This window comes from Trachypithecus francoisi, unplaced genomic scaffold (genome assembly GCF_009764315.1).
Source record: "Trachypithecus francoisi isolate TF-2019V2 unplaced genomic scaffold, Tfra_2.0 Lachesis_group7, whole genome shotgun sequence".
NCBI classification, from domain to species: domain Eukaryota; kingdom Metazoa; phylum Chordata; class Mammalia; order Primates; family Cercopithecidae; genus Trachypithecus; species Trachypithecus francoisi.
In genome coordinates, this window is record NW_022681472.1 from 85,036,964 (window position 1) to 85,063,651 (window position 26,688).

General features: G+C 44.5%; 1 protein-coding gene across 23 annotated transcripts in view; it reads right to left on the bottom strand.

Annotated features, from left to right (window-relative positions):
- Positions 1–26,688, bottom strand: part of CYRIB (CYFIP related Rac1 interactor B) — a 177,560-nt gene that overhangs the window by 112,822 nt on the left and 38,050 nt on the right. For 20 of the 23 annotated variants that reach the window (XM_033202907.1, XM_033202908.1, XM_033202898.1 and 17 more), the window contains one exon: positions 18,097–18,149. The exons of the other annotated variants lie outside the window; for them this stretch is intronic. The gene's annotated coding sequence lies outside the window, so the exon portion shown is untranslated. The remainder of the gene's footprint in view (positions 1–18,096; positions 18,150–26,688) is intronic. 23 annotated transcript variants of the gene reach the window in all.

Here is a 26,688-nt window from a genome sequence, read left to right on the forward strand (position 1 = left end):
TGAATGCGGGAATGAACTAATATTCTTTTTCGTTTTCCTTTAATGTTTTGAACCATTTTGTTTGTCCAAAAAGGTGGCATTTTAAAAAGGAAGAGTGTGAACAGGAGAAAAATGGAAGAGAAAAGAAAGCAGAAGTGGCCAAGGGAGAGAACCTGATGGAGAAAATGAGGAAGGATAGGAGGGGCCAAAGCAAACAGAAAGCTCATGGCTGGTGGTTACTCTATTAATGGAAATAGAATCACACCGGCAGAAAGAAAAGTAGGTAGATAAAGGAAAGATAATTTACCTTGAACTTTTATTTTTATTTTATTTTTTTCTTGAGATGGAGTCTCGCTCTGTCGCCCAGGCTGGAGTGCAGTGGCCGGATCTCAGCTCACTGCAAGCTCCGCCTCCCGGGTTTACGCCATTCTCCTGCCTCAGCCTCCCAAGTAGCTGGGACTACAGGTGTCCGCCACCTCGCCCGGCTAGTTTTTCATATTTTTTTAGTAGAAACGGGGTTTCACCGTGTTAGCCAGGATGGTCTCGATCTCCTGACCTCGTGATCCGCCCGTCTCGGCCTCCCAAAGTGCTGGGATTACAGGCTTGAGCCACCGTGCCCGGCCTAGGAAAGATAATTTACCTTGAACTTTTAATTACAAGCTAATATCTATTAAACTACTCCTAGGTTGATAGAATTTCCCCATTAACTGCCTCAATCCACAGAACTTTGGTAAATTTCAGCACAAAGGAACACTTGGAACTGTTATGTGTTACTGTTCTTCATTCTGAACCTTCTGTTGATCTGCTGCTTTGGAGTAAGAAGAACCAGGCCCACATTCTAAGACAGACTCAATGCCACAGGCATTTACATTAGCCAACTGATCCATCAAGCATTCCATCTAGGGCCACCTACTTGGGGGAACACAGAGTGTAGGAAACAGATTTCTTTTCCAGGGGATGAAAGGCACATTACTTACTCCAATACAAAGCAACCAACAACTGCCAAATAAATGACACGGACGATATATCCTGTAAAATTAAAGGGCTAGAAGAGTTCCTTCCAGCTTGGGAAGGTCAGGGGAGAGGGGCCAGGGAGATGTCCAGGGAAGGACTTGTCCTGCACTTTATCCAATAACAGGGACCCTAGTGCTGTTCGTGAGCTGACTCTTGACCCCTTCACCTGGTCCCAACTTGTACTTGAGATCACTTGCTGCTCTTAATGCCTCCAGCCCCCAGCTGCTTGCCTGGGTTCCTCATCACGGCCATGCATTTGCCATTTTGAGCAAACCAGGTCAGATCCCCTGTGCAGGTGCTCTCAACCTCTGTGCTTCTTGTTTACAGCACACACCATCACTGTAATTGTATGGTTATTGTGTGGTTCCTTGAACACTGTGAGCTCCAGGACGGTAGCAGCCATACTGTTTTGTCACCACTATATCCACAGTGAGAGCACTGAGCCTGGCACAAGGCATGTACTCAACAAACAGCTGCAGCTGGTCAAGGAGATGGCATTGGTACAGGCTGAATCAGCACAGGCCTAGGTTTTAACGCTACTGTGAATTCCCAACATGGCCACAGAGCTGGAACCAGGGAATCAGATAAGCAAGACAAGGAGGTAAGATTTAACCCTTGCCCAAAATTAGCCTAAATGATCAGGTCACTACTGTGTAAACTAGTATTTGAAATACAGAGATTAAGACAGAATGATAGGGAAAAGTCAAACATAAACTAAAAGTCTGAAAGAGCTTAGGTTCTCACAGTCATTTTTCGAGGCTACAGAAGGAAAGATATTGCATAATCCTTAAAAAAAAAAAACGGTCCAAGTTAAGAAGAAGTGTAACTGGTTTAGCAAGCTTCTGTTCTAAAATCCTGGTGCTGGTTTCATGTTAGAACATAGGTTTAATGAGAATGCATCCCTCTCCCCAGGTCGTAATGCACAGAAGAGGGCAAAGGGGAGAATGTTACCTTGCCCAAGCTCTAGTCTTATCTCAACTCACAGACTTGCAGAAAATGTCTACAGTCCATTTCAGTATTTACCGAGCTTTGTAATTTTTTTTTTTTTTTTTGACACACTCTCGCCCTGTCCCCCAGGCTGGAGTGCAGTGGTGTAATCGTAGCTCACTGCAACCTCCACTCCCAGGTTCAAGCGATTCTCCTGCCTCAGTCTCCCAAATAGCTTGGATTACAGGTGCCCGCCACAATGTCCAGCTGATTTTTGTATTTTTAATAGAGATGGGGTTTCACCATGTTGGCCAGGCTGGTCTCGAACTCCTGATCTCAGGTGATCCACCCGCCTCAGTCTCCCAAAGTGCTGGGATTACATGCTTGAGCCACTGTGCCTGGCCTAGTTTTTTAATTTAATAGGCCGCTTGTACTTATAAGTGCCTGCATCAGAGTTTCTGGATGAAATCAACTAATTTTAGATGTGGGAGAAACTTTAGAATTAACCTTCAATCTAGCATTTTTACTTATGAAAATGAAGGGCCCAAGTGGTTAAGGAACTTGCCTAGGGGCACAATACCCCAGTCATGAACTCTGGACCCAGAGGAAAATCAGAGGGATTTATGTCTATACTGTCTGTATTTCTCAAGGTTAGTCTACATCACTGAGGCATCAGTAAAATCCTGTGAAGTATCTATACTAATAAGCAGTGTGCAACATTTGGTATGGTATCTGGTGTGATCTTTCAGGGTAAAAGTAGGTCAATTAATTGCTGTCCTTATTTGGCCCTTATTACACACAACACACAAATCTCTTCCACCACTGCAAAATGTTAGAAGATGTATGTGCTGCGGCCGGGCACGGTGGCTCACGCCTGTAATCCCAACATTTTGAGAGACCGAAGCAGACGGACCACTTGAGTTTAGGAGTTCAAGACTAGCCTGGCCAACATGGTGAAGCCCCATCTCTACTAAAAACACAAAATTAGCCGGGCATGGTGGTATACACTTGTAGTCCAAGCTACTCGGGAGGCTGAGGCAGCAGAATCACTTGAACCCAGGAGGCGGAGGCTGCAGTGAGCCGAGGTCGTGCCACTGCACTCCAGCCTGGGTGACAGAACGAAACTCTGTCTCAAAAAAAAGTATGTGCTGCATGATGAAGAAATAAGTGGGAATACAGGCTTTATGAGATTTCCCAATCACCCATAATAGCGAGGAATGGTATCTTTCTTGGTCACAACACTAACCTGCTTACAGAGTTCATGTAAATACTGTTTCTTGCTGTTCCGCCTTTGTCTATGCTGTTCCTCTGCTAGGAACACCTTCCACAACGCTCCCACATTTCCCACCCAAACTCCTACCTACACATCAAGGCTCCCACCAGAAATCTCTACAGACATCAGAAATCTATAGAGATGTTAGATAAGGATTTCAAGGTAACTTATTTCCTCGTTTTACCTTATGGTAACAGCCCTATTTACCTCTTACAAGCATTCTATGGTATATCAAAAAGACTAACAACAGTAAGAGGTTTGCATAGCATTGTGTATTCCATTGAGAAAAGTGCTACAATTGGCCGGGCGCGGTGGCTCAAGCCTGTAATCCCAGCACTTTGGGAGGCCGAGACGGGCGGATCACGAGGTCAGGAGATCGAGACCATCCTGGCTAACACGGTGAAACCCCGTCTCTACTAAAAAAAATACAAAAACTAGCCGGGCGAGGTGGTAGTCCCAGCTACTCGGGAGGCTGAGGCAGGAGAATGGCGTAAACCCGGGAGGCGGAGCTTGCAGTGAGCTGAGATCCGGCCACTGCACTCCAGTCCGGGGGGACAGAGCGAGACTCCGCCTCAAAAAAAAAAAAGAGAAAAGTGCTACAAAAACACAAGGTAGCATTTTATTAATTTATTAAATCTGATTCCTTGAGACACATACAAAGTGGTTTTGATGGATGAACCAACAAACCCAAGACGAATAGCCTGGTTTACTGCATTCTTTTCTCTTTCCAAGCCACAAGCCAAAATAAACTCACCCTTGATTTATAATGTTGCAAAATGTGCTTCTGAGCACTGATGCCTGAATCCACTGTGGTAATTAAAAGGATGGTTGCATCCATCAGGATGGGATAGGTTATGCTGTGGTAACAAAGAACACCTAAATCTCAGCCCTAAGGATGACCACAACGGCCCCCCTGGGATCAAGAAGGTAAGCCCAGCAACCCCATCTTTCTCATTTTCACCTGACAATCTGGTTAGCCAACTCTGTGGCTGACATCAGTTTGAAAGATATGACCCTCTCCTTTCCTTCTCCAACCACCTACAAAATTGTCTCGTGGAGCGCAGTGAGAATCAGAAGTGCTCATCTTTGTAAAACACCCAGGATACTGCCTGGCATATAGGTAGCAGCCAGTAAATAATAATGATGGCTACTAACACTGTCATTTCCATTATCCCCACCCCCCCCAAATAATAATAATGATATTATAATTCTCACAGAGCAGTGATTCCTGAACTTAACTTGTCCTGAACATTAGAATCAACTGGAGAGCTTAAAAAAACTACCAATGCTTGTGTCCCACCCCTAGAGTCTATGAAGTAATTCATCTAGTGTATGACCTTAGGCTTGGGATTTTGAAAGATTGCCAGGTGATTCTAAAGTGTAGACAAGTTTGGAAACCAGCCTCAAGAGGCAGCAAGATTCATATATACACAAACATGTCTTTGTGTTTGCACACACACACACACCTGCTCCCAAGTTCCATGAATCGTGCTCCCAGTATGACAGTGGTGGTTATATCACTTAGGGTGAGCCGGGTTATGCTGTGGTAACAGAGCCCCTGAATCTCATTCCTAGTGAAAACCAATTGATCACCCCTGCAGGGTCACAATGAGCCCAGAAGCCCTGTTTTTCCCTGTTTTTCTAGTCTTTACTTGACATTTAAGCCTATTCCTCTCTTTCCCTCCCTCCCTCCCTCCCTCCCTTCCTTCCTTCCTTCCTTCCTCACAATGAGCCCAGAAGCCCTGTTTTTCCCTGTTTTTCTAGTCTTTACTTGACATTTAAGCCTATTCCTCTCTTTCCCTCCCTCCCTCCCTCCCTCCCTTCCTTCCTTCCTTCCTTCCTCACAATGAGCCCAGAAGCCCTGTTTTTCCCTGTTTTTCTAGTCTTTACTTGACATTTAAGCCCTTCCTCCTCTCTCTCTCTCTCTCTCTCTCTCTTTCCTTTTTGGAAAGGCTCTTCCTCTGTCACCCAGGCTGGAGTGCAGTAGCATGACCATGGCTAACGGCAGCCTTGACCTCCAGGGCTCTACTGATCCTCCCACCTCAGACTCCCAAGTAGCTGGGGCTACAGACACACACTACCGTGCCTGGCTGATTTTTTTCTTTTCTATTTTCTTACTGTGTGTGTAGACACAGGGTCTTGCTAGGACTGATCTCAAACTCCTGGGCTCAAGCAATCCTCCCACCATAGCCTCTCTAAATGCTGAGGTTACAGGTATGAGCCACCGTGCATGGCCTAAGCCTCTGCATTTTATCCTCAGACCTTTCTCATGTTCTATTTACTTCTACTTCATACCTTTCCCCAAGTCCAGTAAAAGTTTGCCTGGCCCAGAGTAAACCAGAACCCAAAGATGACACCAGTGTGGACAGACTTAGGGGAAATCTGGTTAGAGGAAGGCCATTAAAGGCTATTAGTATTTAAGGCTGTGCTTTGCTCAATTCTCTGTCCCCAAGACTTAAAACATAGCACACAATGTGGTAGAAATTTGGATAGTTACATCAATTATCATCAGTTATAACCTAGAAGAAAAGCAGACACAAGAACTCAAAAAGCACAGCATCTAAGCTGAAAACCTTATTTATCAACTTGTCACCAACCACCATGTGGATTTCAAATTTTTTTATTGCCAGCACGATGGCTCATGCCTGTAATTCCAAGCACTTTGGGAGGCCGAGGTGGGCACATTACTTGAAGTCAGGTGTTCAAGACCAGCCTGGCCAACATGGTGAAACCCCATCTCTACTAAAAATACAAAAAATTGGCCAGCGTAGTGGCACACACCTGTAATCCCAGCACTTTGGGAGGCCGAGGTGGGCAGATCACAAGGTCAGGAGATCAAGACCATCCTGGCCAACATGGTGAAACCCCATCTCTACTAAAAATACAAAAAAGTAGCCGGGGGTGGTGGCAGGCGCCTGTAGTCCCAGCTACTTAGTTATCCCAATTCTCCCAATTTCTCGGGAGACTGAGGCAGGAGAACAGTGTGAACCTGGGAGGCGGAGCTTACAGTGAGCTGAGATCGCACCACTGCACTCCAGACTGGGCAACAGAGTGAGACTCTGTCTCAAAAAAACAAATACAAAAAATCAGACAAGCGTGGTGGCGCACACCTGTAATCCCAACTACTTGGGAGGCTGAGGAATGAGAATCGCTTGAAACCGAGAGACTGAAGTTGTAGTGAGCCACGATCGCACCACTGCCCTCCAGCTTGGGCAAAGAGTGAGACTCTGTCTCTAGAAAAAAACAATTAATTTCTCCCTGGATAAAATTGTATCTGCTGGGGTGGAATGGAAGTAGGTGAGGGTGGAGGACCTATGAAGAAATGAAAGCCTTTCCACTGGGCAGTGAATTGCGGTACACACACACTGGGGGCAGAGCGGTGTGAAAACATTCTGCACCAGCACACAAGTGACTGATCAGCACATCTTCCTGATCTGCCGGATGTTACGTCTCTGCAGAACCTGGAGAAAACCAGAAAACCCAGCTTGTTTGCCCTCATTTTGGCAGTTTAATTTAGGAATCACACTGGCTTTACATAAACTCTTTACCAAAAAAAAACTGTATTCTGTATTTTGAAGGCACAAGTTAACATGGGCCCAAGGGAAGGAAGCATTGTATACAATGACATAATAGCTACTCTATTACTTTAAACCCTAATGGCAGCCTCAGGCAGAAAAGTCAAAAGGAGAGAGAAACCATTTCTGTAAAATTATCTGATGCAATCATCTCTTTGGAGACATTGTCAGTTGACAATGGTTCTGCTTTTTCTCTCAAGCTCATTCAATTTCTGTTATTTACCTGAACCTGGAAGCAGAGTTTTCCTCCCATCCACAACTGGTTTAAAAACAAAAAACAAACAAAAGATCGGGGCGGTGGCTCACGCCTGTAATCCCAGCACTTTGGGAGGCTGAGGCGGGTGGATCACAAAGTCAGGAGTTCAAGACCAGGCTGGCCAAGATGGTGAAACCCCATCTCTACCAAAAATACAAAAATTAGCCGGCTGTGGTGGCGGGCGCCTGTAATCCCAGCTACATGAGAGGCTGAGGCAGATAACTGCTTGAACCTGGGAGGTGGAGGTTGCAATGAGTTAAGATCGTGCCACTGCACTCCAGCCTGGGCGACAGAGACTCTGTCTCAAAAAAAACAAAAACAGAAACAAACAAACAAACAAAAAAAACAGCAGGCAGGATTCCTCTAACAAAAGCTTGAAATGAAAAGCAGTAACTACTCCCAAGGCCCTGCTTATCATAGAAGAGTCATTCAACAAATCTTTTTAGGGTCTCTATTAATGATTTATTTTCTCTACCCCCATCGCAAAAAAAGCAGAGGAAGTAGCGTAGGAGCCACAGCCACAGCCACACCCCGCTTGCTTCCTAGGTGTGTGGTGTGTGACTGCCCGCGAGCAACTCCAGCTCTCTGAACTTGTTTCCTCATCTGCAAACTGGAAATATTTATTTCTTTGACAGGGATATTATGAGAATTAACTCTGAAAAATACATGTAGAGTACCTAGCATTCAATTAAGATTAGGTAAATGCCCTTCTCAGGAACCTCACTAGAGAAGGTGAGTTTCTGGTCCAGTGTGATGACTCACACCTGTAATCCCAGCACTTTAGGAGGCTGAGGTGGGAGGATTGCTTGAACCCAGGAGTTTGAGATCAGACTGGGCAACTTAGCAAGACCTCATCTCTATTATTAATATTTTAAAAAATAAGAAAAAGGTGAGTGTCTAATAAGAGATAATACTTTTACCCATCTTTGTACGCCAATCCTACCACGTCTACTCCACTCCTTCCCCATCGAGCGGCATTCTTCAGTCAAGCACACCTCACCTCCACTTCCAAGGACAGGTCCTGAATGGTCTAAGCCAATCAGTGTTATCCCATCTCCCCTGCCACCACAATTAATTAAAAGATGAATGCATGTCCTGAAATGATCCAATCAGGATGAAGTTCAGAAAGTTTGTTCAGTGGCTCTAGAGGGAGATGGTAGTTCTTTTCTCTCATGACCATGAAGGAAGTCAACCTGAGAATAGAGCCCACAGACAAAAGTACAGAGCTGGGAGGATCATAAAGAAAGGAAGATGGAGCCCTGACCTATTCTACCTCTCCAATTTTTGGTTATGTGAGCCACTTAACTGCTTTTATCAATTATCCCATTTGAACTGGGATTTCTGACACTTGCAATTCAAAGCATCTGATACATCCTGGTGCAAGGCTGAATAAATCACTGAATGAAAGATTGCGCACTTCCAATTATTTAACTCAGACTTTAAGTTCCCTGGGAGCAGAAACCCTGGTCAATCTTGGTCACCCAAGGCCTAACAGAGTTTCTGTACACAGGCCCTCCATAAGTACTTTCTTAAATAAATGAATGACATGAAACTTAACAGATCACGATCAGGCGCAGTGGCTCACACCTGTAATCCCAGCACTTTGGGAGGCCAAGGTGGGCGGATCACCTGAGGTCAGGAGTTTGAGACCAGCCTGGCCAACATGGTGAAACCCCATCTCTACTAAAAATACAAAAATTAGTTGGACATGGTGGTGGGCACCTGTAATCCCAGTTACTCAGGAGGCTGAGGCAGGAGAATAGGAGAATCACTTAAACCTGGGAGGCAGAGGTTGCAGTGAGCCAAGATCCAGCCACTGCATTCCAGCTGGGCGACAGAGTGAGACTCTGTCTCAAGAAAAAAAAAAAAGTCTGGACATGGTGGTTCATGCCTGTAATCCCAGCACTTTGGGAGGTCGAGGTGAGTGGATCACAAAGTCAGGAGTTTGAGACCACCCTGACCAACATGGTGAAACCCATTCTCTACTAAAAATACAAAAATTAGATGGGCATGGTGGCACACACCTGTAATCCCAGCTCTCGGGAGGCTGAGGCAGGAGAATTGCTTGAACCCAGGAGGCGGAGGCTGCAGTGAGCCAAGATCACACCACTGCACTCCAGCCTGGGCAACAGAGCAAGAGGACGAAAGGAAGAAAGGAAGGAAGGGAGGGAGAGAGGGAAGGAAAGGAATGAACTAACTTACCAAATCACCTCCAATTTCTGAAGCTTTGAAAGCCCTACTCCCCAGACCTGTCTGGATCAAAGGAGGGTCAAAAGGAAGCCCATACGATTTTGGAGCCATCAGACAGGCCTGGGCTCAAATCATGACTCTAAATAAGCCTGGCTTCTTCCCCTGAAAAATGGGGACAAGAATACCTATTTCCTTGGGCAGGGGGAGCCATGTCAAAGAACCAGGGGGAGGACTCATTCAAGAAATATTTATTTCCCTCCTGGTCAGCTAACCCTGCTTCATTCCATGGGTTCTGCTCCGGGGTTCAGAAAGGGGAGACATCATATGACAGAGTGGTGGGACACAGCCCAGATCACCCAGCAGAGCCAGCCCTGGGAGGATGAGAACAGATGAGGCACACCCTAAGCCTCCCATACCTCAACATCCATCAGTCCCTTTAGGAGCAGCATCCTAGGCAGACAGCATAGATAAAACTGGGCCATCCAGCTTCTTGGTTTTGCTGGTTGCCTCCTTACAGAGGGGTGGGACTAGTGCAACTCCCATTATCATAGATTTGTACATCCTTAGAGGCTGTCATTTAACCGTTTAGAAGTAATATGGAACTTGGCCAGACTGTAAACTACAGGAGGGCAGGGGCTTGAATCATTCACTGGTCTATCTCTGGTACCCAGTAGGCAATCAATGGAATATTTCCTGAGTACATGAGTGAAGATGAATGAGTGGATAAACAAATACTGATAAAATCAAGGTCTCAGAAAAGAACTATGGCAAAACCCTATTATTTAGTACAGTCTGCTGGCTATGCGGCAGCTAAATCAAATACCAGGCAATGTGAGGGGCTTCTGAAACTAGCAGACCTAGACTGAATTCTGGTCTTGTCAGAGCCCAGGCCTAGAACCTCAGGCAAGTTCCTAAATTATCTGAGCTAGTTTCTTTAACAAACACAATTATCAAGATTAAATACACATTTTTTAATTGTGGCCAGGTGCAGTGGCTCGTGCCTGTAATCTCAGCACTTTGGGAGGCCGAGGCAGGAGAATGGCTTGAACCCAACAGTTAGAGACCGGCCTGAGCAACATGGGAAACCCCCTTCTCTAAACCTACAAAAAATTAGCCACGCATGGTGGTGCTTGCCTGTGGTCACAGCTACTCGGGGAAGCTCAGGTAGACCACCTGAGCCTGGGAAGTCAAGGCTGCAGTGAGCCGTGATTGCACTACTGCACTCCAGCCTGGGCAACAGAGTGAGACCCTGCTGAAGAAGAAGAAGAAAGAAGAAAGAAGGAAGAAGGAAGAAGGAAGAAGGAAGAAGGAAGAAGGAAGAAGGAAGAAGAAGAAGAAGAAGAAGAAGAGGAGGAAGAAAAAAAAAAAAGAAGGAAAGAAAAAGAAAAAAATTAGCTGGGTGTGATGTGTGCCTGTAGTCCCAGCTACTCAGGAGGGAGGCAGGAGGATTGCTTGAGCCTGGGAGGTTGAGGCTGCAGTGAGCTAGTATCGTACCACTGCACTCCAGCCTGGGCCACAGAGCAAGGCCTTGTTTCAAAAAAATAAAATAACATAAAATAAAATAAAAATAAAAGTGGGGCGATGTCAATTAAAGTGTCTAGCCCAGCATCTATGGCATAAAGTAGGGACCCAGAAAATGTCCCTTCCCTATGAATGCCCTTTACGTTTGAAAACAGCTATCACATGTCTCCCCTGTCTCCTATCTCTTGTTAAATATTTCAGCTAATTTAATGGTATCCTTAAATGACTTTATTTCAGAGCCCTCTTCTATCCCTCCTCTCTGCAAAGGCTCCATCTGTTAAAACCCCACTCGGGGTATTGCATAACCAGCTCACAGAATCAGCAGCACGCTCCTGTTTGCTCATTCATCTGTTAATTCATTCACTGAGTAAACACTGATTAAACACCTACTATATTGGACATCCTTGGCTCTTGCTTACCCACCATTCACAAATGGTATCCGCATTTCCCTGGGGACGTGCAGTCTTTCCCTCATTCTCAGTCTCTGTACCTGAGCAGGTGCAGGCTGCACCCAATCTCCCTCAGAGGGAGGGCATTTGATTCAAGATGGCCAATCAGAGCGTCGTATTTGCCTGCCACAGCGATTGGTTCACGGCTGTGCATGTTACCCAGAAAAGACCAATCAGAGAGACAGTTGGACTCACTTCTAAGACTTTTGTCGAACTACTGGAACAGTGGCCTTTTTTACCTCCTGCTAGAATCGCTGACAACCATTTTGTAGCACAATCCAAAAGAAAAGGGAGGCAGCATTGAAGAGGGTGAAAAACTGTGTAAGCCTTGGCAACACTTTAAGCCTTGGATCCTCCATGCCTTATGTTTCATTCCTAGATTCTTCAATTACATAAACCAACAAATCCCCTTTCTGCGGAAGCCAGTTCGAGGCGAGATTCTGTTTCAAGGTCGACAGAATCCTGACTAATGAAATCCGAAGTGCTGTGGTGTATGCTGCATGCTGACTATACACAGATGAAGCAAGGTGATCCATACCATCCTAGGCACTCACAGGCTGATGTGGACATAGCTACAAACAACTACAATTATTTAAAGCCAATAAGATAACTGCATTAATTAAATGTGACACAGTGCAATAGGAGCACAGCAAAGCACCTGGGTCCAGGAAGGCCTCACACAGCAATGGCGATTAAACCTATTCCCTATCTCTATTCAGGCAGTGAAGATGGAATTACTATTTGGAGGAGTCAGATAACACTGTTGATTCACATTCATCTTACAGTAAACTAAAACCATTACATCCCACATTGCACATAAGGACAATGATACTTAAAGCTCTTAACAGCTCTCTCTGAGCCTACAAAATACTGCCTTAAGAGACCAGCAAAGTGCTAAGGTCAAATAACTCTCACTTGCAAGTGTTTCATCTGAATTGTGCAGATATGTTACGCTCTTAAACACTACCCAGGTCAGTTTTTGTGATTTTGATCCCATACGCTTAAATTTTCCTTCCAGTTTTCTTGACCATTTGGATTTCTTGTCCATTTGTGTGTTGATCACATCACAACAGCCCTTTCAAGATGAATAACCTACTTAACTGAATTTATTTCCAGATGATCAAGGGAAGGGGAAGAGAGAAAGCCTCTGGTTCTATAAAACATTTCCTGATGGGTTAGAAATGTGGTTGATTGTAGAAAACAACAATAACAACAATAAAAAGCACCTCTGGGAACATCTATTTTGAGAAGAAAGGCCCCTAAAGGTCACTCTTTTTAAGTGAACAGAAGTTGGTGTCGCTTAGACCTTTGATGATGCATACTCAACGGGAAAGTTGTAAAGATAAAATAATTCCAAAAAGGAGAACATCGCAGCACGAATTCTCCTTGCTTTGTTGTTTCTAAACACATCAGCAATTCATGTGGTCCAGAAACACAAGCTACGGCTTTCCAGAACAAAGAATCTTACGGTTGGAAAAATGAGTACTGACTGAATACTTCCATGTGGTCTCAAGAGAGGTGCCAGGGACTAGAGTCAGGAGAGACAAAAGGTTTGAGATGCCTCCCAGATAACTCAGATTTCTATGAAGCAGCTGGGTTACCCCTGTTTCCAAAACACCTTGCAGGCTGTCACGGAATTTCCCCTCCTCCACCTGCATGCCACAGGACTTTGCACAACGAAGGTACCACCCATTTTCTTGAAAATGGGATTATCGGGCCAAGCACAGTGGCTCTCACCTATAATCCCAGCACTTCGCGAGACCAAGTCAGGAGGATCACTTGAGCCCAGGAGTTCAAGACTAGCCTGGGCAAGACAAGGAGACCCCTGTCTCTACAAAATGAAAAAAATTAGCCAGGTGTGGTGACACATGCCTGTAGTCCCAGCTACTCAAGAGGCTGAGTCTGGGAGGTCGAGGTTGCAATGAGCCATGATCGTGCCACTGCACTTCAGCCTGGGTGATCAAGCAAGAGCCTGTCTCCAAAGAAATAAAGAAAAAAAAAAAAAGAAAATGAGATTACCATTTATCACGCATTTACTGTGCAGCTCTGTTGTCCAGGTATCAGCAGGCAATAGAGAGAACTCCACATCCTCACATCCTTACCTGTGTGACCTGTCTTACCTGTGAACAGATAACACAGGCAATGGCCTGGTGCTTGTCAAATGCTCAATAAATGTTGGTTTCCCGTGGGATATATGCAACCCCACCCAGGAGACCTGCTAAATCTCCTCTACAAACATTCAAAGAAACATAAAAGGGCATATAGCAGGATATCTTCCACCCACCCAAACCCCACAATCCCCTAAGCTTTTTCAAGAGGAATACAGAATTCCCCCAGACACTGTGTGTGTGTGTCCTTCCAGCAATCGCCGAGGCATAATCAAGTATGAGTATGTGTGTGGGTGGGTGTGTATAAACACTTATACCCTCTTCTTGTTTTCCTACATCTGGCGGCATACCACATATACTTTCTTGCAAATTGCTTTAGTCTTAAACTTAAGAATATATCCTGAAAATCATTCCTTCTTAGCAGATATGACCTACTATTTTAAACAGTGGTGGGGCAATCTACTTTAAGAATACACATTCAATCAATTCCTCGTTTTTTGTTTTTTGGGGTTTTGTTTGTTTGTTCATTTTTTGAGACAGAGTCTTGCTCTTGTCACCCAGGCTGGAGTGCAGTGGTGCAGTGGTGCAATCTCGGCTCACTGCAGCCTCTGCCTCCCGGGTTCAAGCTATTCTCCTGCCTCAACCTCCCGAGCAACTGGGATTACAGCTGTGGGCCACAACACCCAGCTAATTTTTGTATTTTTTGGTAGAGACACAGTTTCTACCATGTTGATCAGGCTGGTCTCAAACTCCTGACCTCAAGTCATCTGCCTACCTCAGCCTCCCAAAGTGCTGGGATTACAGGCATGAGCCACTGCGACCGGCCTAAATCAATTCCTTATTGATATACATTAAGTTGTTTCCACAGTCTTTCTATTACTAGCAATGCTGCAATGTATATATTACATGCATCTTCACACACATATATAACTATAGGAAAGATAGAATTTATAAGACAAAATCCTTGAAGCAGAATTGCAGGGTCACAGGGTATGTGCACTTAAAATGGTAGACAGTGCCAAATGGCACTGGCTCATTGCCACCTGGAATCAAGCAATCCTCCCACCTCAGCCTCCCAGGTAGCTAGGACTACAGGTGCCACCTATAAAGGGTGTACCACCCTCCTTTGAATATTTTGCCCTTGATGGTGACCTGGTCTCAAATTCTTGGAACCTAAGGATTGGAAGATGTCTGAAAGGACATCTAATTTTTATGTCTTCTAATACTGCCTCTCCCTTAGTCCCTCTGTGTAGATGTAAGTAGTGCCATTGATACTTCTTCACCATTATTTCATATACCCATCTCTTTATCACTTAGTGCCCACTCTTGATGATTTCCCATAGTATAATACTTGCAAACACAGACTCAAGGCTACCCGAGACAGCCTAGAGTCAAATCCCAGATCCATCACTTACCAGCTATGTGACCATGAGCTAGTGGCTTAAACTGCTATTTAGTTTCTTTGTCTATAAAGTTCAGATGATCATAATAATGCCTCCTCATAATTTTGTTCTAAGGAGTAAATGAGTTAATGCAAATAAAGTACACAGAACAATGGCATTTACTATGCACTTAACAAATTTTAACTGTCATTGTCTTCCAGCTCATTAATTCTCTCTTTAGCTATGCCTAATCTGTCATTTAACTCTTTTGTTGGATTTCAATTTTAATGATTATTTTTCCTTTCAATTCAGCTGCTCTTCGTCAACCTATTCTTTTTCCATCTTTCTTTACATTTTTTATATTATCTTTAGTTCTTAATCATTTTATTTCTTTTTTCTTGTGAACCCAAACTAAGACATCTTAATAATTTTAAATATACCATTTTTATAGTCTCTTTTAAATGATTTTATTATTTCCAACTTGGAATGGTTTCCTGAATAGTTTAGTTTTTCATTGTGAACTCGTCCTCAGAGGTCATTCTCACTGTGGGAGTGCTGTTAGGTATGGGTTGTTAAAATATACCTATGGAATGACTTTGTGTTTGCAGTAGAGGTTTCCATGGTACTAGACCAGTTTTATCTCAATTTTTCAGGATGAAGGGTCTCATACTTTATAAGTAACAAAAATACAGATTCCACAACCACATATGGTATAATCCCATGCGTTTAAGTTCTTGCTGGTAACTTTTTTCCAGTCAAGGCAAGCTTCCTCTCTATTTCTACAAGTATCGAAGTTTTTCTAGCCCCTTTTCATGAAAAAGTCAGACCTTCAAGGCTCCAGAGCACTCAGTTCCACCTTGAGCCCCCAGGCTCTGTAGCTTCTGTGCAAAAGCCCCAGGAGTAGTCATGGCTTCAGCTCACATGCCACCATTTAGCTTAAATTTATCCACCTTTTTTTTTTTTTTTTTTGAGGTGGAGTCTTGCTCTGTCATCCAGGCTGGAATGCAGTGGCGTGATCTCTGCTCACTACAACTTTCCCGTCCCAGGTTCAGGCAATTCTCCTGCCTCAGCTTCCTGAGTAGCTGGGATTACAGGCATGTGCCACCACACCCGGCTAATTTTTGTATTTTTAGTAGAACAAAGTTTCACTGTGTTGGCCAGGCTGGTCTGGAACTCTTGACCTCAAGTGATCTGCCCACCTCCGCCTCCCAAAGTGCTGGGTTTACAGGCATGAGCCACCGCGGCCAGCCTATCCTCATTTGTGACATTTGCAGGTTTCCCTTTCTTCAGCGCTCCCCTAGATAAAATTCTTACATTTCCATCAATTCTGTATTCATAGCAGGAAGGACTCAGACAAGTCAGCTTAGTCCACCACGTTGCCAGAAGTATTCCAGGTCACTAAATTTAATATAACAACTTATTCACACTTGAGTTCTGCCCCCATTAAAATTGTATCTACTCAAGGGTTAGCTTCTAAAGCCAGCATGAAAATTGAAAAAAGTCAAAATTCCCCTTGAAAAATCCCACAATAAGGTCTCAGGTTGGAGACAAACAAACCATCTTTCATGAAGCCCAACACAGCCAGTCTTTCCTTCAGCACTGGATTTGGTTTCTTAGGGTTGAGCACCATATGTAATAACTGGCTTAGATTTAAGGGCCATGTTGTGTGATAATTAAAATCCATAAATATGAGAAACATACTTGGTGGCACAAGATGCTCACATCCTAAAAAGCCATGAGAACAAAGACCAACAGACGGAACAGCAGATCCATGTCTGCCATTCACACCCACTCCAAGAGAGATGCCCATTGGATGAAATGATAGGATCACCCACACTATTTAAAGTGGTGTTTTTATCCTTTTGTTTTTGTTGAGCAAGTATATTTGGATATGGCTAAGGTAGAAGCATGAATCTGTGATGACAGACGTCAGAATAGTGCTTATCTCTGGTGTAATACTAAGTGCAAAGGGTCATGAGGGAACTTTCTAGAAATATTGTATATGCTGATTTGGGTGATGGTTAGATGGATGTAACATATTAAAATTTCACCAAGTTGTACGATTAAGATTAAAATTTGTGCATTTTACAGCAAGTAAGATAGTCTGATTCAAATAAAAGTTAAAAGCATGCCTAGGTAGAGATGGCTGTAAGTATTTTGCCACAGGTCCCTATCCTATGGTTAAGCCTCACCAGTGAGGGTAGTAGGGAGTCTAGGAAACCGGGGGAGAAAAGAAGCAGAAAAGGGAAGTGCACTGTTACAGACAGAGGGCACCCAGGAGCCAAGAGTCAATGGTTTTCCCTGAAGGGCCTTATAGGGTTGACAGTTGACAAGACCACATCGGTTAAGAGCACTGATTTTCCTTTTTTTTTTTTTTTTGAGACAGAGTCTCGCTCTATTGCCCAGGCTGGAGTGCAGTGGCGTGATCTCGGCTCACTCCAAGCTCCGCCTCCCGGGCTCACGCCATTCTCCTGCCTCAGCCTCCCAAGCAGCTGGGACTACAGGCACCCGCCACCATGCCTGGCTAATTTTTCGTATTTTCAATAGAGACGGGGGTTTCACTGCGTTAGCCAGGATGGTCTGGATCTCCTGACCTCGTGATCTGCCCCACTTGGCCTCCCAAAGTGCTGGGATTACAGGTGTGAGCCACCATGCCCAGCAAGAGCACTGACTTTCAATCTAGACTCCTTGAATGTGAATACAAATTCTATCCCTTACCAACAGAGTGACCCTGGGCAAGTTGTCTTCTTTGAACTGCAACTTTGTGGGAGCTTCTGTGAAACTTAAACAAGTTAAAAAGCTCTTAGCACAGGGTCTGCATATAGTAAATATTCAAAAAGTATTAGTTATTATTGCCATTACTTATGACGGTAGGCTGGAAATGTCTCCTTCCCTCCAAAATTTTGTTCTTATTTCTTTCTTTTTTTTTTTTTTAAAGACTGTCTTGCTCTGTCGCCCAGGCTGGAGTGCAGTGGCACAATCTCAGCTCACTGCAACCTCCGCCTCCTGAGTTCAAGTGAGCATGCCTGGCTAAATTTTATATTTTTAGTAGAGACAGGGTTTCACCATGTTGGCCAGGCTGGTCTTGAACTCCTGACCTCAAGGGATCCACCCACCTTAGCCTCCCAAAGCGTTAGGATTACAGGTGTGAGCCACTGTGCCCAGCCTATAGTTCTTATTTAAACTAATAATGTGACCTAAAAACCTCGTAGGTTGATAGAGTGAATGAATATTCATAGAATGAATGAAGGGATGTATGTGTATTCTGATTTCAACAGAGGTAGGAGGTTCTTATTTCTACGGAACTGAAATCCATCTTGTAGCCATTCCCATCCACTTTAACTTTTCCTCATAGAAGTGTGGTTAAGAGTGCTGGTTCTGGAGCCAGATGGCCATGGTCAAATTCCAGCTCTGTTACTTACCAACTGGGTAATCTTGAACGAGTTAATCAAATTCCAGGCCTCAGTTTCTTCTCCTGTAAAAGAGTTATAGCCAGAATTAAGCAAGTTACAACAGTCCTCAGTACACAGAAAGCCCCCAGTAAATCCTAGCTATTGTTTTTTTCCCATAGTAGAGGCACAACTCCAAATAGCATTTGTTTGTTTGATTGTTTATTTGTTTTTGGAAGACATAGTCTTGTTCTGTCGCCCAGGCTGGAGTGCAGTGGCACGATCTAGGCTCACTGCAACCTCCACCTCCCAGGTTCAAGTGAGCATGCCGGGCTAATATTTTTATTTTTCGTAGAGGCAGGATTTCATCATGTTGGCCAGCTGGTCTCGAACTCCTGACCTCAAGTGATCCACCAGTGTCGGCCTCCCAAAGTGCTGAATTACAGGCATAAGCCACTGCACCTGGCCCCAGATCGCATTTGTACAGTCCATTATATCACTGAATTGTTTTGCAAACAGTTTTCTCATTTAATGCTCAAAATAGTCTGGTGCATTACAAATAAACAAAGATTCAGAGAAGTTGAATAATTTGCTGAAGGTTGCATAGTAAGTAAAGAACAAAGACCTAAACCAAACTCCTATGACTGAAGGACAGTTTGGCTGGACTGTGTTGTCCTTAGGAGCGCATATGGTGGGGCCAGGGCTATCCATGGAGATTCAGTATAAAGGATATTGGGACCTTTGGCTGCAGCAGCAAGTCTTGGTCCCAGCAAAATGCTCAGTTCAACTTGAATCTGAAACGGTTTTAGTCATTCTGTCCCTTGAATCACTTCCTGTTTCAGGTTTCTACTTTGCAGAGAAAGAAACACAAACAGGTACATTACGCCAGCCTTGTCACCCTCCAAAATCTCCTACAGCAACAAAAGCTGATGAATTAAAGAGAATTTTCATAAAACCATAGTTAGCATCCCTTTTTAATGCATTTGCCAGCAGTTAGTGTGAAGATCAGAGCAAAGTCTGCACTGTCTAGACACTCTTACTATTGAATGGAAGAGAAACAGGATGACTTTTTCTCTGGCCTTTTTTCTGATTAAATCTTTAGCTGTCTTAGTGTTTTCTCTTTGCTTTTCATTGAGTGCTGAAACTACCGGAAGCCACTTAACCAGCCTTGTTTTATTCACAAAAGGTTTAGGGGCCATGTCTAATTGTCCAGAGAGAACCCTACCTGCTGATAATTTCAGCCACTTCGGCTGCTTTTGCAACTCTCTTTTTGTTTGCCAGTGTAGGTTTTCTTTCTGTTGTTCTCCTTGTTATGGCATGAGTGTGGTTTAACATTCCCTTTTAAATAATAATCACAGAACTGCTCAGTGGCCAAGAAGAGGATTTAAGAACCATCTAGGCCAGGCATGGTGGCTCGCCTGTAATCTCAACATTTTAGGAGGCTGAGGTGGGAGGATCGCTTGAGCCCAGTAATTTAGGGAGCTCTCGTCTCTACAAACAATTTAAAAATTAGCTGGGCGTGGTGGCACATGCCTGTAGTCCCAGCTACTTGGCAGGCTGAGACAGGAGGATCGTCTGAGCCCAGGAGGTCGAGGCTGCAGTGAGCCATGATGTGCACTGTGCTCCAGCCTGGGTGACAGCCTGTCTCTAAACAAAACAAAAAAAAGAACCATCTAAGCATACTGCACACTCACAAACTATGTCCTCAAATGTACACACACAGACTCCACACATACCACACATTCATTCCATGTACACACACCACACATACACCATACACACATCCCATGCACACACCCCACACACATCCCAGGAACACACCCCACACACAACCCACATCTCTCAGACACACACCCAGCACACCCAGGGCATAGAGTGTGGCTCTGACAGAAGTAACGTGGGCCTCTAAACAAGCATGGCTTCTTTTCGTTTCCAAGCTATGGACAGAAAGCCTTGACTACAGCTCTAGAAACCAGATCTTGCCACCTCTTCAGACTCATACCATGGGTCTCATTCCTTCTCAGTCTTTCGGAGTGTCTGACTTGGGCGAGTCACTTAACTTCTGTTATAAAGTGAGGACACTCATTCACTCAATAGCTACTGAGCACCTATTGTGTGCCAACCACTGTGGCCATGGAAATAATTCCATGAATTAAACCGTCCCAGCCACCGAGGAACTCTCCAAGATTAAGGGAGCAATTACAGGCAGATGAATGCGCTGAAGGAAAGGGGATGAGGCAATACCTGAAAAGGGTATTTAACTCAGCAGGGGATGGAAAATGATGGATAATTGAAGAAAGGCTTCCCCAAGGAGGTGACATTGAAGCTGAGAAATAAAAGTTAAGTTAGAATTGACCAGAGGCAGGAAGGGATCCAAGCAGAGCTCTCGGCACATGCAAAGGCCAGCAGGTTAGACTGCGGTCCATTCAGTTAAGCATAGGAGGTGGAAGAGGGATGGGCCTGGGTATGCAGGGGTGGGCTTGCCAGGGTAACCCACCTGGGCTAGGTGTCCCCCGAAGGTCCCTCCCAGCCCTCAGGGCAGAGTCTATCATCTTCTGAGAGCCCAGGTCCTCTCTTTCCCTAACAGCCTTTTCACTAGCATGCTGAAGTCGGCTCCAGAGGACAAGGGGAGTCCCAACCACCTCACGTGGGCTCCTGCTCCTTCCTCTTTCTTCTCCTCTCAGCAGTGACCAGACAGTGACTCAGGGAAGGGAGCTGTCCTCTATTTGTCATTTAGTTCTTTGAAAAATACTCACCTATAGTCCTAGCTACTCTAGAGGCTGAGAAAGGAGGATCACTTGAGCCTTGGAGTTCAAATCCAGCCTGGGCAACATAGTGAGGAACTGCCTCTATAAAAATAAAAATTTAAGCCGGGCGCGGTGGCTCAAGCCTGTAATCCCAGCACTTTGGGAGGCCGAGACAGGCGGATCACGAGGTCAGGAGATCAAGACCATCCTGGCTAACATGGTGAAATCCCGTCTGTACTAAAAAATACAAAAAATTAGCCGGGCGTGGTGGTGGGCGCCTGTAGTCCCACCTACTCGGGAGGCTGAGGCAGGAGAATGGTGTAAACCCGGGAGGCGGAGCTTGCAGTGAGCTGAGATCCAGCCACTGGACTCCAGCCTGGGCGACAGAGCAAGACTCCGTCTCCAAAAATAAATAAATAAAAAAGAAAAATAAATAAAAATTTAAAAACACCCAGGGCTCCTATACCCAACTAGCCTTCTAACTCCCTCCTTTCTCCCACCCAGTCCCTGACCTAGCTGAGAAATGCTGGATTTCTCTGTGTCTTTATCCATCTCCTCCAAGAGACTTTAAGCTACCTGAGGGCTCATGCTAGGTTTTGGTCACCCTAGTGTCCCCCGCACCTGGTACAATGCCTGATGTCTAGTAGATCCCCCAAATGCAGGTGGAACCAAACTGATTCCCCTCCCTGCAAATGAGCCCTGCCCGGAGCCCACCCACAGGGCAGCTTGTCTGAGGCCGAAGCAGGAGACCTAGAATCAAGCCAACCCAACACTCCTCCCCCAGCATTCTCTAGGAGATGCTGCCCTGTGAATCCCAACCTGAACACCGACAGCTATGTTAGTCTAATTCCCTCATTTTATCAACAAAGAACCTCAGGCCCAAAAGAATGATATGACTTGCCCAAGGTCTCTCAGAAAATGTGATATAAAGTTTTTTAAAGGAGCAAAACATCGCTTAAAATGGAAGCCTATCTATCACCCCTACCAGAAACGCTGCTTATTTTAAGAGGAAAACCCTTAATGTTGGCATCGAATGGAAGCTTTCCTTTCTCTGACCAATGTCACACTTTCATGACTCCTGGGATGCTCTAGGCAGCACTAAAAGCTCCCACTGAAGCAACTCTATTTACAAAGGTGACCAGGAATTGTTTTAGGGATTGGGTATATTTTTGATTATGGATCATTTTTAAAGTTAATTCTCTATTATGTGATCTAAGGCTATAACAATGTTTTAAACAATTGAGCCTCCCAAACCACTTAGTTCCTTCCTGGTTTTTAAAAATGTTTTGCTATTTAAAAATGTTTTGCTATTAAACAACTTTACTAGAACTTGAAACAGGGTCTCACTTTGTTGCCCAGGCTGGAGTAGAATGGCTCAAACATGGCTTACTGTAGCCTCAACCTCCTGGGCTCAAAGTGCTCCTCCTGCCTCAGTCCCCCAAGTAGCTGTGACCACAGGCACACGCCACCATACCCAGCTAATTTCTTTTTTTTTTTTTTTTTTTGAGACAGAATCTCGCTCTGTCACCCAGGCTAGAGTGCAGTGGTGTGATCTCAGCTCACTGCAACCTCTGCCTCCCAAGTTCAAGAGATTCTTCTGTCTCAGCCTCCCAAATAGCTGGGACTACAGGCACCTGCCAACATGCCCAGCTAATTTTTGTGTTTTTAGTAGAGACAGGGTTTCACCATATTGGCCAGGCTGGTCTCAAACTCGTAACCTCAAGCGATCCTCCCACCTCGGCCTCCCAAAGTGCTGGGATTACAGGCGTGAGCCACCGCACCCGGAACAGATGATTTTTAAGGAAGACACTTCTACCCATAATCCCTCCACCAAAAGAAAGAATTCCTTACAATTCTGTGTCCTCCTAAACTTTTTTATCCACAGTTCTGTACTCTGGACATATGTATGTATTTCATTAAAACACATTACCTTTAGTATAAAAACATTGTTAAATAGTTTCCTTTTATCTTAAAAAATAAAAAAGACAAAAACTTTTATTATGTAAGTCATTGACACCATGTTTCTGATAAACGCCACAGAGCAACACCTAGGCTACAAATTAAGAGCACCTGGAAATTCTGAGTTGGAGCCTTTTAAAGCTACATTTTCTAGCCTGCTTCATTCCATAATTATTCTGACACTTTCCACATCCCACTTAATAGGAAACAAAGGAAAACAGGTGTTTTCCTTATTCCACCTGGCACAGCATGCTCTACTGCCGAAGTTTGCAGCAGTTGCTTACTGCTGTATTTTTCCTGCAGGTGAAATGACATCTCTGGTTTGGCCAGAGTTTAAAAATACTGCAGCAGGGTCCCCACCCTGCATAATTAAACAGACTTTCTGGGGATACACCCCAGCGCCATAGTGCTCCAAAGCTCCCCAGGTGATATTCATGTGCAGCTGGGACTGAGAAGCACCAGGCTAAGATAACTCATTAGTCAAAGGAAACCCATGGGAAATCTTATCTGGAAATGAAGAACTCTTGTAATTAAATAAAATAGCAGATGTAAAAGTCCCTAACAGTGCCTGTTACCCAGAAGACAATAAATGTTAATTAAACAAAAAATAATAATTTAAATAATTACTCCCTCACCTCAGTGGATTCACCTTGTTATTTTATTGGCTTGTTTATCACTTGTTTTTTCCTTTACCATGATTCATTCTATCCCTGTTAATAAAATTATAAACTTATACCTATAATCCTGTTCAATTACAAGAGCTCTGTAATATTTCTAACAACCATTTATCACTTTATTTAATAAAACTTTCCCCCAGTACAGTGGGGGAATAAATATGCAATAAACATTTGCTATTTATAATAATAATATTTATATTTATTTATAATAATGGATATTCAGAATTATTTTAATTCAGAATTCATGACCGTTTTTCTAAACTAGACTGAAATTTATTTCACATTATTAGGACCAGTTAGCAATAATGTAAAAAATTAGGGCAATGTTTAATAAACTCATGAAAACAGATCTTTAAGCAAAGCAATTCTTTTTTATAATTTCCTGGGAAAAAACTAAATGCAGTCATTACACAGGTAAACTTATCTCCCCATTCAAGGGAGCCCTGCTCAGCTGTTCCCATAGTTACCTGGAGAGACTAATACTGCAATTAGTTATAAGTGGTTTTTCCTTCCAACTTCTCCCTACAGCTGCCTCTCTGAGTGTGAATTTGGAAGGTGAATCTTTTTTTTTTGAGACGGAGTCTCGCTCTGTCGCCCAGGCTGGAGTGCATTGGCCGGATCTCAGCTCACTGCAAGCTTCGCCTCCCGGGTTTACGCCATTCTCCTGCCTCAGCCTCCCAAGTAGCTGGGACTACAGACCCCCGCCACCTCGCCCGGCTAGTTTTTCATATTTTTTTTAGTAGAGACGGGGTTTCACCGTGTTAGCCAGGATGGTCTCAATCTCCTGACCTTGTGATCTGCCCGTCTCGGCCTCCCAAAGTGCTGGGATGACAGGCTTGAGCCACCGCGCCCGGCCTGGAAGGTGATTCTTAATGTTTACATTACCCCTCAGTTCTGAGAAGCCAAACATTTGCTTGAAAAAAAGAAATAGAATTTCTGAATCAGACAAACAGTTTGTGTGTGTATGTTTTTTTTTTTTTTTTTTTGAGACAGAGTCTGGCTCTGTCGCCCAGACTGGAGTGCAGTGGCATGATCTCTGCTCACTGCAACCTCCGCCTCCTGGGTTCAAGTGATCCTCCTGCCTCAGCCTCCCAAGTAGCTGGGATTACAGGCATGTGCCACCATGCGCAGCTAATTTTTGTATTTTTAGTGGAGATGGGGTTTCACCATCTTGGCCAGGCTGGTCCGGAACACCTGACCTCAAGTGATCCACCCGCCTCGGCCTCCCAAAGTGCTAGGATTACAGGCGTGAACCACCGTGCCCAGCCAGAACAAAGAGGTTTTATTAAGGCCGTTTCCAAATGTCTTGCCTTGCTGGCACAAACTGCCCCAGTCATCTTTTCTTGTATTGTCCACACAGAGAAGACATCTAACAGGTATGTGGGAAGTTGGGCCATGTTCAGCTCAAGAGTCACACTCGTTCACAGTAGACCTCTGTATGGCTCATACATGAACTCTGCTATGCTTCACTTCCTAAGGCCATCCAGTTCCCAAAGTCTGCCATTTCATGTTTTAAATCAACTGGACTCGACACCCAGCCAAAAATAATAATGATGTGCACATCTCTGTATGTAAATGTCAATAATAAGGTACAAAATGATCACACATGGGCCAGCTCCCATCCTATACCATTTGGTATTATCACCTAATATTTGTCCTCACTCTTTCAATGAGATCATAAGCACCTTGAGGGTGGACATCTTGTATTAGCAGTAGTAGAAGTATTAATTTTATTGATATATTTATTTTTTTAAATAGAATCTTGCTCTGTTACCTAGGCTGGAGTGCAGTGGCACCATCATATCTCACTGTGGCCCAGGGCTCAACCGATCCTTCTGCCTTAAGCTCCCAAGTAGCTGGGGTACTACTCAGTCGTACAGGCGTGTGCGACCATGCCTAATTTTTTAATTTTATGTAGAGACGAGGTCCTGCATTGTGCCCAGGTCAATCTTGAACTCCTGGCCTTAACAATCCTCCCAGCTAGGCTTCCCAAAGCCACAGTGGGCCACCATGCCCAGTCTAATTGTAGTTTTGATCCTCTTAATCGAATTGTCTATAGCGTGTTATATAGCTAGACAATCAGATCACCTGAATAATAAAACTTTCTTATGTTTTCATTTAATATTCGGTCAGTCAAGCACTAAATGACTACTGTGAGATGGCTGTGGGGCAGGCTTCACAAGTGATTCCAATTTGTCTTGGTTGATTTGAACTTGTTGGAAAAACCGCAAAATCTGAAACCTCCACGGTAACAGAGTTAGAGAGAATCCCTAGAGACCCGAGCCTCGCACTGTGGGCACCATCTCCCCAGGCATGTTCCAGGATCATACAGAACAAAAGATGCACCTCGAAAATGAATGCATTTGGAGGAATCCTCCCCTGTGCTAGAGTTTTCTAAAGTATCCCTCGATCCATTCAGAACATGTCCTTTTATATTAGCCAGGTTCTCTATTGCTCTGTCAATGTGTGTTATTATTATTATTTCCCAACTATGCAGTTCAGAAAAGATGCTAATACATTGGGGTTAGGGGGTGTCCTTTGAAACACATTCACAGGTGTTGAATTTCCTATTCATAACTAGTGCTAATCAGCTAAGTGAGTGCACACACACACACACGCACACACACACACACACACGCACACACACACCTTTTTAAAAATATATCAATGTGGCTGGGCGCGGTGGCTCAAGCCTGTAATCCCAGCACTTTGGGAGGCCGAGACGGGCGGATCACGAGGTCAGGAGATCGAGACCATCCTGGCTAACATGGTGAAACCCCGTCTCTACTAAAATACAAAAAACTAGCCGGGCGAGGTGGCGGGCGCCTGTAGTCCCAGCTACTCGGGAGGCTGAGGCAGGAGAATGGCGTGAACCCGGAGGCGGAGCTTGCAGTGAGCCGAGATTGCGCCACTGCACTCCAGTCTGGGTGACAGAGCGAGACTCTGCCTCAAAAAAAAAAAAAAAAAAAAAAAAAAAATCAATGTTGGCCGGGTGCAGTGGCTCACATCTGTAATCCAAGCACTTTGGGAGGCCGAGGCAGGCAGACCACTTGAGGCTAGGAGTTCGAGACCAAACCTGGCCAACATAGTGAAACCGCATCTCATACTAAAAATACCAAAAAAAATTAGCTGGGTGTAGTGGTGTGCACCTATAATCCCAGCTACTCAGGAGGCTGAGGCAGCAGAATCACTTGAACCCGGGAGGCAGAGGCTGCAGCAAGCGGAGATCGTGCCACTGCACT